The sequence below is a fragment of the Spermophilus citellus genome (assembly GCF_964194105.1).
Source record: "Spermophilus citellus genome assembly, chromosome: 3".
Taxonomy (NCBI): Eukaryota; Metazoa; Chordata; class Mammalia; order Rodentia; family Sciuridae; genus Spermophilus; species Spermophilus citellus.
Window position 1 is genome coordinate 226,388,499 of NC_138184.1, and position 11,218 is coordinate 226,399,716.

At 51.5% G+C, this 11,218-nt stretch overlaps 1 long non-coding RNA gene across 1 annotated transcript in view; it reads right to left on the reverse strand.

Annotated features, from left to right (window-relative positions):
* LOC308643142 overlaps positions 1 to 11,218 on the reverse strand; it is a 90,014-nt gene that overhangs the window by 44,806 nt on the left and 33,990 nt on the right. The window lies entirely within an intron of this gene.

Genomic DNA, 11,218 nt, shown 5'->3' on the forward strand with positions numbered 1-11,218 from the left:
AAGTCTGATTCCTTGCTTCTCTATGTGGTCATCACCAGGTCCACTGCAAACTCTTGGCTGGCTGTCTTCACCTCCTCTCAAGTCATTCAGACTAACAGGCTGTCCTGGGCCTCGTGACCTCTGCCCAGCTTGGCTGGCCACCACGGCTGTGCCCTGGACTCTCCCTCTGCCATCATCGTGGGAAGTCCCTCCATCTCTCTTCGCTCCTTGCCTCATTCAATAAGTAAGAGCTGAGTCCTTGCTGCATTGTCTTAGGCAATGAACAAAATTAACCAAAGGCCTCTGCCCTCTGGGAACTTATCATCAAATGGAAGAGAGAGAGAGAGACAGAGAGAGAGATAACGGGCAAGAAAAATATGTAGGCTGTTTATTTTATTTTATTTTATTTTATTTAAGGAGAGAGTGAGAGAGGAGAGAGAGAGAGAATTTTTAATATTTATTTTTTAGTTCTCGGCGGACACAACATCTTTGTTGGTATGTGGTGCTGAGGATCGAACCCGGGCCGCACGCATGCCAGGCCAGCGCGCTACCGCTTGAGCCACATCCCCAGCCCCTAGGCTGTTTATTTTAGACATGCAAGTCTGGTTCAATGTTCAAAACTGAATCAAGCCTGTGTTGTGGCACAAGCCTGTAATCCCAGCTACTCAGGAGGCTGAGGCAGGATGGTCACAAGTAGCCTCAGCAACTTGTGAGAACTATCTCCGGGAAAAAAAAAAAAAAAGGATGAGTGTGGTGGCACACACCTGTAATCCCAGTGGTTCAGGAGGCTGAGGCAGGAGGATTGCAAATTTGAGGCCAGCCTCAGCAACTTAGCAAAACTCTGTCTCAAAAAAAAAAAAAAAATGGCTGGGGATGTAGTTCAATGGAAGAATGCTTGCCTAGGACGTGAGAGGTCCTGGCTTGGATCCCCAGTACCACAAAAACAAACAACAACGAAACAAAACAACCCCAATCAAGGTAATCTACCACATTAATAAACTAAAGAAGAAAACTCACAAGATCACATCAACCAGGGTGGGAAACATTCAACATTAAGTTCAACATCCATTCATGATTAAAATAAAATAAAACAAGCCCTCTCAGAAAAATAGGAAAGCCGGGAACTCCCTCAACTCGTTCAAGGGCATCTATAAGACATCTTAGCTAGGATCACACTTAATGGTAAGAGGCTGAATGTTCTCCCTGTAAAATTGGGATAAAGCCAGGACGTTCACCTCTGCCACCTGGAATGGGTGCAGTGCTAGAAGCTGGAGCCAGTGCTGGAGACCCGCCCGACAAAGAGGCTGGTGACATGATTATCTACCTAGAAAACCCCAGTAGGTTTACAAAGAGCCTCCTGGAACAAGAAGGAGGTTCAGCAAGGCCCTGGGGTATGAGAATGCGAAAGACAGGTGTGTTTCCATATCCTAGCAAGACCCAGTGGACACTGAGATTGCAAACGCGATTCCATCCACAATGCTCAGTGAAATGGGAGGATACCTAGTTCAAGTCTAACTGAGCACGCACAGACTCTTGCTGAGAGCCACTCGGGGCTGAGGGTGGAAGGCAGAGGAAACCTGACCAAGAGACGCAGATACAAGCCGAAGTTCTAGAAGAGCCAGGACAGCAAAGATGTTGGTTCCACAGGTTTCCCTTAAATTAATTCCTATCAGAATCCCAGCAAGGGTTTTTGTAGGAAAGGAAGAAGTCGTCCTAAATGGAAAGGCGAAAGAACTACAAAACCTATTTTTGAAATCGAAATAAAGTAGGAGGGTTGCCTATAGCCCAGGCTCAGGCTTGTGGCGAGGTGGTATCGTGAGGGAAGGACATAAAGAGTAACGGAACAGAGCAGAGAACCAGAAATAGACCCACACGAGCACGCCCACCTGATTTTTTTTATTGTGGTTGGACACAATACCTTTATTTTATAATTTATTTTTATGTGGTGCTGAGGATCGAACCCAGGGCTTCGCGCATGCTGGCGAGCGCTCGACCGCTGAGCCCCAGCCCCAGCCCCAGCTGGTTTTTGACAAAGGTCCAAAAGCAACTCAGTGGAGGAAAAATGACCTTTCAACCAAAGGTGCTGGATCGAGCAGACGTCCAAAGGCAAGGACAGAGCTCCGCCCGACTCTCAAGCCCTATAGAAAGTTAATTCTAAAGGGATCACAGACTTCAGTACAGAAGATAAAGCCACGAAACCTCAGACAGATTTAAGAGAGCACCTTTGGGACTTAGGGCTAGGTGAAGTATTCTTAGTCTTGATGCCAAAAGCACAATCTTTAGAGGAAAAATGAAAGCTGGTCACAGTGGCTGTAACCCCAGCCACTCAGGGAGCTGAGGCAGGAGGACGGCGATTTCAAGGCCAGCCTCAGCAACGTAGCGAGACTCTGTCTCAAAATAAAAATAAAAGGCTGGGGATGGGGCTCAGTGGTGGAGCAACACTGGTTTAGATCCCCAGGACCACACAAATAAATAAATAAATAGAAGGAAAAATTGCTAAATCGGACTTCACCAAAATAAAAAGCTTCTTCTCTGTCATGAGTTTGGAAATTAAAGCCATGTAGGAGAGAAACCGTGCAAAACACAGATGAGACAAAGGAAGAGGGTTGACAATATGTGAAGAACTGAAAAATCAGAAGGAAACCCCCAAATAATTCAATTAGAAAAAGAGCAAAAGGCACTGACAGACACATCCCCAGCCAGGACACACAGATGAGAATCAGCCCAGGCAGGGCTGTTCAGCTCCAGCGGCCGTCACCCGCGCACCTGTGTTGCACTTGAAGCCACAGCACAGATGCTGGTGAGGATGCCCAGAGGTAGAGTGCTCCTGCATGGCCAGGCACTGCACTTTGCAAAAGTCTGACAGTTTCTCTCTCTTATTTATTTTTGGTGCTAGGGATTGAGCCTGGGGTGCTTCACCACTGAGCTGTGTCCCCAGCCCTTTTTATTCTTTATCTTGAGACAAGGTCTCACTATGTCGCTGAAGGTCTCACTAAATTGCTAAAGCTGGCCTCGAACCTGTGGTCCTCCTCCTCCTCAGCCTCATGGATCACTGGAATTTCAGGAATAAGCCACCTCGCCCAGCAAGTTTGGAGTTTCTTGTAAAATTAATCACACATTGAACCCAGCAATTGCAATCTTGGGCATTTAACCCAGAGAAATAAAATCCCTTGTTCACCTAAAAACCTACATATGAATGCTTCAGTAGCTTTCTTCATAATAGCCCCAAACTGGAAGCAGCCCAAGTGTCCTTTAATGTGTAAAGTATTAAATGAACTGTTGTGCATCTGTGCTGTGGAATACTACTCAGCAACGAAAAGGAGCAAGCTGTTGAAGTACACAAATACACAGAGGAATCTCAAAATAATTACAAGGTTATTTCAATCTTTTGAGTTAATTGAAAGTGTGAAAAAGCCAACTGAGTGAAAAAAGCTGATCTCAAAATGCTACATACTGCATGATTCCATTTATATAACATTCCGAGGATGGTAAAATTACAGGGATGGAGAACAGATTAGTGGTTGCCAGGAGTTAAAGAGGGAGTGGGGATGGGAGGAATGGGTGTGGCTATGAGGGGACAGTGGGAGGGGGAATCCTTCTGGGGATGGAAACGTCCAGAATCTATACTGCTGAGTTATGCTGATAAAGGTTCCCAAAGATCTGTCCACAGCCGAATGCCCAGAACCTGTTCATGTTACTTATTCTGGACAGAAAGGTCTTTGCAGACGTGATTAAACGTCTGGAGAGTAAATTCTCCTGGATTTCCTGGCTGGGCCTTAATTGCCATTACAAGTGTCCTTATCAGAGAGGGACCAAGGGGATCACTCCTCTCTCTCTCTCTCTCTCTCTCTCTCTCTCTGTGTGTGTGTGAAGACAGCACAGGAGGATGGGTTGCATCAGCAGCTGAAGAGGAAAAGATTCTCCCCAGATCTTCGGGGAGCTCAGTGCTGCCCGTGCCTTTGCCCAGGACTTCTGGCCTCCAGAGCAAGGAGAGAGTACACCTGTGGTATTTGCACTGGCCAGTTTGGGGTCATTAGTGACATAGCCACAGGAAACTCACACAAGTGCATTTTCAATATCCTGGTTGTGATCCTGTACTCTAATTTTGCAAGACGTTACCTTTGGAGAAATGGGTAGGAGATACGTGAGAGAGCTCTCCACATGATTTCTCACAACTGCACCTGAATCCACAAAATTATTCGAAAATAAAAAGTTTAGTTAAAAGATCCATAAATAAAGCAGGGAAGGAGCTCTACAGTCCAGCACAGTAGGGGGCGAGCAGGGGAGGTCTTCAGGGCCTGGTGTGTGAGAGCAGTGCAGTGTGGCCAGACTGCTCTGAGGTACAGGGACTGTGCGGGGCCCTGCCGGGTATTTTAGGGACCTGGTGCTTTACACTGAATCAGACGTCAGGATCTGAGCAAGGGCAGACGCGACCTGACGGACACCTCACTGCTGCATGTTGGCCATGGACCGTGCGGGTCAAGACTGAAGCAGGACGCAGTGAGGAGGCCACTGCCATCATTCAGAGAGTAGACGCCGGCAGGTCTGAACAGAGGTGGTGGCCGAGATTGTGAGAAGCGTCAGGATGCTGCGGGGGTGGCCGAGTGAGCTCCCAGAGGCGCTCGGGTTGGGAGCTGGGTCCTTCGTGCAGAAATGTGAAGAGGTGGTGAGACGGGAAAGCAGAGGGGCCCAGCGGGTGACGGGGCACTGCCCCGGGAAGGGACCACTGTCTTTCCCAGGGAATCTTGCGTTACTTCTCTGGAGAGCAAGTTGTTCCGGCAAGCCTGGCGGGAGCCAGCCTCTGGCTTCCTGTCTGACAATATGACCTCTACTTCTTGCGTTCCCACCAGTGGGGTGCCATCCTCCATGAGGTGGTGCAGCTGAGCGGGCCCTCACCAGCACCAGCCCCAAGCTGTTTTGTCTTTCAACCTCCCAAACTGCAAACTAAGTATTTTTTTTTCTTTTTTGCAGTGCTGGGGATTGAACCTAGGGCCTGGCAGAAGCTAGGCAAGCACTCTACCACTAAGCTATCACCCCAGCCCTACACCTCTTTTCTTTATAAAGTACTCAGCTTCAGGTATTTTGTTATAGCAATGAAAAACAGACTAATGCAGATTTTTAATAAATTTTGAAAATACTGACAAATGGGATTTGTTCTCAGAATGGCCATAGGTATGAAAGAAAGAGAGCAGAACGGCTCCTAGGTTTTGGCCTGAATCTAGTTGGAAGCATGGAACTTCCATTTACTCCCACTGGGAAGGTTGGGAGGATGAGTTTGAGATGCCTCATAGACATTCAAGAAGGGACGTCCACTGGCATTTGGGTGTATGAGGCCGGAAGTTAGGCTGGAAATTTACACCCAGGGTCAACGTGTAGGCAGTATTTTATGCCACGAAACGGATGAGCTTGCCAAGGGAATGGGCATCAAAAGAGAAGGGTTCCAAAGCCCAGTCTTAGGGTGTTCTGATGTAAGGAAAGCCGGAGAGGGGAATGGAAGGCCCCCACCGTGACTTAGGAGGACCAGAAGCACCCACAGGGCATCTGAAGGCATCTGAAGGCATCCCGGGTGGTCGTCAGCGCCTGTGTCCCCACAGCCCCTGCAAACGGAAGACAAGTAGGCGGGGAGGAGGCAGGTCCCGAGAGCAAGGACGGACAGCACCTTAGAGGAGTTGGATTGTCAGGGGAGCCGGGAAGGAGGGCGCTAGCTGGAGGAAGAGATGGGGTTGCAAAGGTTTCTTTAAAACCGGGGAATTAATGGCAAGCTTGTAAGTTGATGAGAAGGTGTCACCAGAGGGAACACGGAGGGCACTCGAATCTGCCAGCCACCTGCAGTTCCCAGCGCTCATGGATCCTGGGGTCACCTGTGGGGCACTGAAAAGTCACCAGGCCGGAGGCCCAGCCCAGGCCCATCACATCAGGGCCTCAGGGGTGACCTGGCCAAACAGAGGGGAGGGACTGTGGGACCCGGAGGAAAGGCCTAGGCAAGGCAGGAAGGGAGGGGCCGAGGGACAGGGTGCGCAGGAGCATCCTCAGGTGAGGCGGGAGAGGCCAGGTCTTGGAAGTGTCCCCTTGTGGGAGAGAGTGACAGGAGCTGGGCGGTCCTCACTTGACCCCAGTCACTGGAGGCGTGAGGCCAAGGGGCAGCTGTCCAGTGGCCCTGCCGGGCACCGCGCATTAGGCCCCAGATACAGCAGGCGGCTCCCGCTCCTCGCGCTCCGTGCCTTCTTTCTGGGTGCAATTCCGGGTCTCCCTCGGGTTTATGTTTTGGCTGCGGCGGTTGCAGTTGTCCCCTTCCCAGCTGACCTGCTGCTCTGGCTCCACGGCACCTGTCCCCTGGCCAACCCCGCTCCACATTTCCTCCAGAAAACCTTTTTCAACTACCGAATCTGATGTGGTCCCTTCGTGGCTCCGACCTGGCAGTGAGTCACCGTCCCTCACAAACCACTGATGTGCTGGTCCCCAGGGTGGCAGGACCCCAGTGTGTTCTGGGAGCCCTCAGGGGCACCCGGAAAGGCGTGGCCCATCCTCATCTTTATTTTGGGGTGATGAAACTGAGGCAATGGGGGAGGAGGTAACTTCCGCTGTCACAATAGCTGACGTCCCGCAGGGCCTAGAGCTGCCTCGATGGTCATCCTCTCCCTCTTCCTCTTCACCACCTTCTCCCTCCTTGAACTTTGTGCTTCAGCAAAGCTAAATGACTTCAAGGTCCCAGGGTCGGTCCACTCCCAGTGGGAAGGATGTGGCACACAGAGAGGGTTCAGTGGAGAAGGGTGATGAAGGGCCCCTCATGAGATGTGAACGGGCTGAGGGATGGCGCCAGACACTGGCCCCAGGGGAGGGGCAGGGAGAGGAGATGCACCAGCAGAACAAGTAGGGACCGGGGGCCGGAGAGTGTCTGCCCAGCAGGGACTGCAGGATTCCCTCACCCAGGTTCCCACTTAACCCCCGCCTCCTTGGTAACGCTGCCATCGGCCAAATCCAGCCAGAAGTCAGCATCGGCCAAATCCAGCCAGAAGTCAGAAGGGCTGGGGGAGAAGGATGGAGAATGGACCAGGAGGGAAAGAGTGTCCCTTGCCTAGAGGAACAAATCCTGTGGCCCCCACCCAGGGAAACACAAAGCCCCATCAGCCCTTGGGGCATAGTGGGTGGTGCCAACTCCATCCTGTCTCCAGTGAGAAGAACAATGTTGGTGACCACGGGGCTAGAGTAAAGGGAAAACAGGCCAGCTGTCACTGTCACACGGCTTCAGCTGGATCCTCAGATCCCTTCCCACCTGGGCCACGTCTAACACTCCGAGAACACCTCACTCTGCCTCACCTCTTGAGGTGACCCAAGTTCATTTCCACAAGGGACAAGTTCTTAGCTCCTGTCTTTATGGGGTCACCACAGTATCCCCCTGGTCATTGTTGATGGCAGAGAAGAACCATGAGAACCCCCAGCCCCTATTCGGTAGCAGCGGTTGTATCCCCGGTAACTGGGCCTCATCCCGCCAGTCCAGGGAGCCCCTGGGACCCCTGTTGATCCAGCTGCAGGAGAAGCCCCAAATGGCTGGGGCAAGACCTACCTCCCAGTGGAGTGGAATCAAGGTTGTGTTCTCCTGAGATTAAATGGTTAAAATGGTGGATGCTGTGCACATTTCACCACCACCACCACAGAAATGGAAAACAGCAACACAACCTGCACCTATTAGATTGGCTAAAATCAAGAACTCTGACCAAATCAAGTGCAGGTTAAAATTCAGAGCAGCAGAGCCCCTGGTACCGCTGGAGGTTAAAATTCAGAGCAGCAGAGCCCCTGGTACCGCTGGAGGGAAAGGTAATCCCGCCTGGCACTTTGGAAAGGAGTTTATTAACATGTGCCCTCCAGCCCCAGGCATTTACCCCAGACACATGTCAGGCTCACAGAGACCTGCAAACTGGTGCTCACAGCAGTTCTGCTGTAGCCAGAAACTGGAATGAACTCTGTGGCATAATAAGAAACACTAACACTCGGTCTTGTCCGTAGGTCCTGGGTGACAGTAGTCTCTTTTGCTATTTATAATGAGCTGAGTTTTTGTTAATGAGGTAACTTAGAGTGGGGTTCCTGGGTGGCCTTAGGATGGGGCCAGTCACCTGAAAGACCAAATATTAAAGAACTAGAAGTTTGACACTTTCAACCCCACCCACCGACCCTCAGGAGAGGGGCGGTGGCTGAGGTCCAGCTCTGTGACCACTGGTAAACAAGGACATTGGCTGAGCCTCGGCTGAGCTGGGAGGGTGGCTCGCCCAGAGGGGTGTGGAAGCTCTGGGCGCCCTCCCCTGTGCCTTGCCTGGGCATCCTTTCCCCCGGCTGTCCATCAGCATCCTTCATGGTAAATTGGCAGATGTGAGAGAGGGAGATGGGGGCCCACATGGAGCCAGTCAGTCGGAAGCTCAGGTAACAGCCTGGGACTCTGGTTAGCAGCTGGAGTGGGGGCAGGCTTGCAGGACTGAGCTCACAACCCGTGGGACATGAGACTGTCCAGGTGGGTGGTGTCGGAACTGAACGGAGTTAGAGGACCCCAGCAGCTGTTCAGAGGTGAGCTGCTCGGTGTTGGGAAATCCCCATTCATCTGGTCACAGAAGTGGACCGTGCAGAGAAAGTAGAGAGAAACGTGCATTTCCCAGCCCAAATGTCAGGGACAGGAGCTTCGACCAGAAACCGGTCCATCTGTTCCATGGAGCACTCTTCTTCCATAGCAAGGAACAAACTACCATATGTTCTCTAGAAAGGGGTCCTCCTTTGTGTACCAGGACCACAGTCCCACCACCCCCGGGTCCTGGGGAGGGGAAACAGCACACCTAAGAGGGTTATTGGAATCCTGAGCCAGGCCATGCCACCCACAGCTGGGCCTTTGGCTCTTCTGTGCGCCTACATGATTGTTTCTGGCTTCTCTATCTTCAAACTGCCATCATCTCTCTCCAGGTGACATCTCAGAGCAATTAAGGCAGTGTCTCCAGAGATACCCTGTCAAAGTACAGGGCCTGGTAATTCTGGCTACGGGAACAGAGCACGTCCATCGGTCATTGCCTCAAGGTATCTCCTCCATCCTCCCTGCAGGGTTCTGGCCTCCAATGGGTGCAGGCCACTCCCCAGACCCATCTAAACAGCTGCCACTGGGCAGTGGGCACCTCCCAAGACCAGTGAACTCTGTGGGCCTGGATTCGGTGCCCCGTGCCTTTTACCGTCGTGAGTTCTTTGGCTGGCGATGATGACGTACGTGTCACCATGGCAACCAACAGGGCATTCTGAAAATCTTGAGATGGTGGTGCTGGCAGAAGCAGCACCAGTGGGGAAAGCAGGTCTGGAGTGGAACTCCATTCTTGGGACAAATTTCCAGCTTCCTTCAGGAAGGCGTGGTGAGAAGTTACCGTGGTCTCTAGGCGGCTGTCTGGTCTGTCCCTCTGTGGAAGGTGCCATATCAGGGACTCAGTGCTGGGCTTTGCTCACGGGTGGCAGTTTGAGAACTCAATGGTGATGCTGTGCATATAAGCCTTGGTTAGGGAAATGGACCTACTCTTATGGTTTGATTGTTAGCGTCCCCTCGGAGGCTCACGGGGTAGACAGTGTAGGACACAGAGGTGGGGTGACTAGATTATGGGAGCTGGTGGATCGATCTGAGTGGACTACTAGTGGTCACTGTAGGCAGGGGGTCCTGGCTGGAGGAAGTGGGTCACTGTCTCTTCCTCCCCGCCCCGCTCTGCTTCTTGGCTACCAGGGCTGAGCAGTTTACCTCCACCAAGCCCTTCCACCATGATGCTCTGCCTCATCTGGGGCCAGACGAATGGAGTTGGTCAGCCATGGACTGAACCTCTTAAACTGGGAGCCCCAGATAAACTTTAACTCCTCTAAGTTGTTCTTATCAGGTATTTCGGTCACAGCAATGAAAAACTGACTGACACACCTACCAAGGAAGCACCAGGTGAGAGAGAAAGAGGCTACTGACGTCTGCAGGATCACTTGATCATCCCATCAGGCTGCCTTCTGAGCGCCTCCTCTGCAGCGGGCATACCAATGAGCACCAGAGCATCCTCACATGGGGCCTGTCCTGGGATGTCCACATACCTCGTCCCCAGACGCCCTGGTCTTGACCGAGGCTCCTGACTATCCAATCTGTTGTTGGTGACTCATTAGTCAGTGTAGATCCACACCCAAGCCATTGTGCCTTCAAGGCCAAGAGCAACATCTTAGCAGGTGGGTGGAATTTGTGCACTGGGAGGCTTTCCCTCACTGCTCTCCTTCGGGGCATTCCTGATTGGAGCCTAGTGCCCATCACGCACCTCCCTGCAATGAAAGCAAGTGCAAACCTGCATCTATTGAGTAGGAGCTCCCTATAAAGCGTAGATGGGAACTGAGGGGGCACGTAGTGAAGTGGTAGGAGCAGGTACCCCTGGAGTCTGAGCCACTGACCTGGGCAGTTTATCCGTGTCCTTTGGGCTTGCTCCGGCTTTCTCCCGCAGGCGCAACGGTCTTACTAACGCAATGCAAGGTGCACCTGTCCACCTGGATGATTTAGTGGATCAGATAGTCAGTGCAGGATGAACGGCATGTTCCACTGTTACTGGGTATCCAACGAAGAGGAATTATCCTTACAGTGTCTAGATGCAGTTTTCCCCACCTATTTAGCCTTTCTGGGGCTTATTTTTCTTTATTGTTTTATTGTTTCCATCTGGTATCATTTTCTTTCTTCCTAAAGAAATTGCTTTATTATCCTCCTTAGTGCAGGTTGGTTGATGGAAATTCCATTAGTTTGTTTTTAAAAAATCTTAGCTGGCACGGTGGTGCACCGTAATCTTAATGGCACAGGAGGCTGGGGCGTCAGGATTGCTTAAGCTCGGGTTCTTGGCCTCCTCTGCTCAGCATCCCAATGCTATCGGGACCTGATGGGATTTGTGGCAGCTCCTGATGGATCTCTGCATTCCCCTGTGTCGGAGCTCCCAGGAACCTCTGAAGCACCTGTGGAGCAGGCTGGAACCCATCAGTCTCTCCGGCCCAGGCAGGTGAGGAGAGGTGTGTAGAGAGTCCTGCCTAGTTCTAAAAATAAAGTTAGTTTCTTCTGACAAGTGGCTCCTGAATTGTGCCCAGCCAGACTGCGGCATTCATTAGCCCAATGTCTCCCTCTACGGCATCGCGGGCAAATACCCGGTATTCTACTCCTTTGATACCTAGTTTTCGTATAGCTTGCTTGTTTAAATTAGGATTCAAATATAGTTCACAGGAG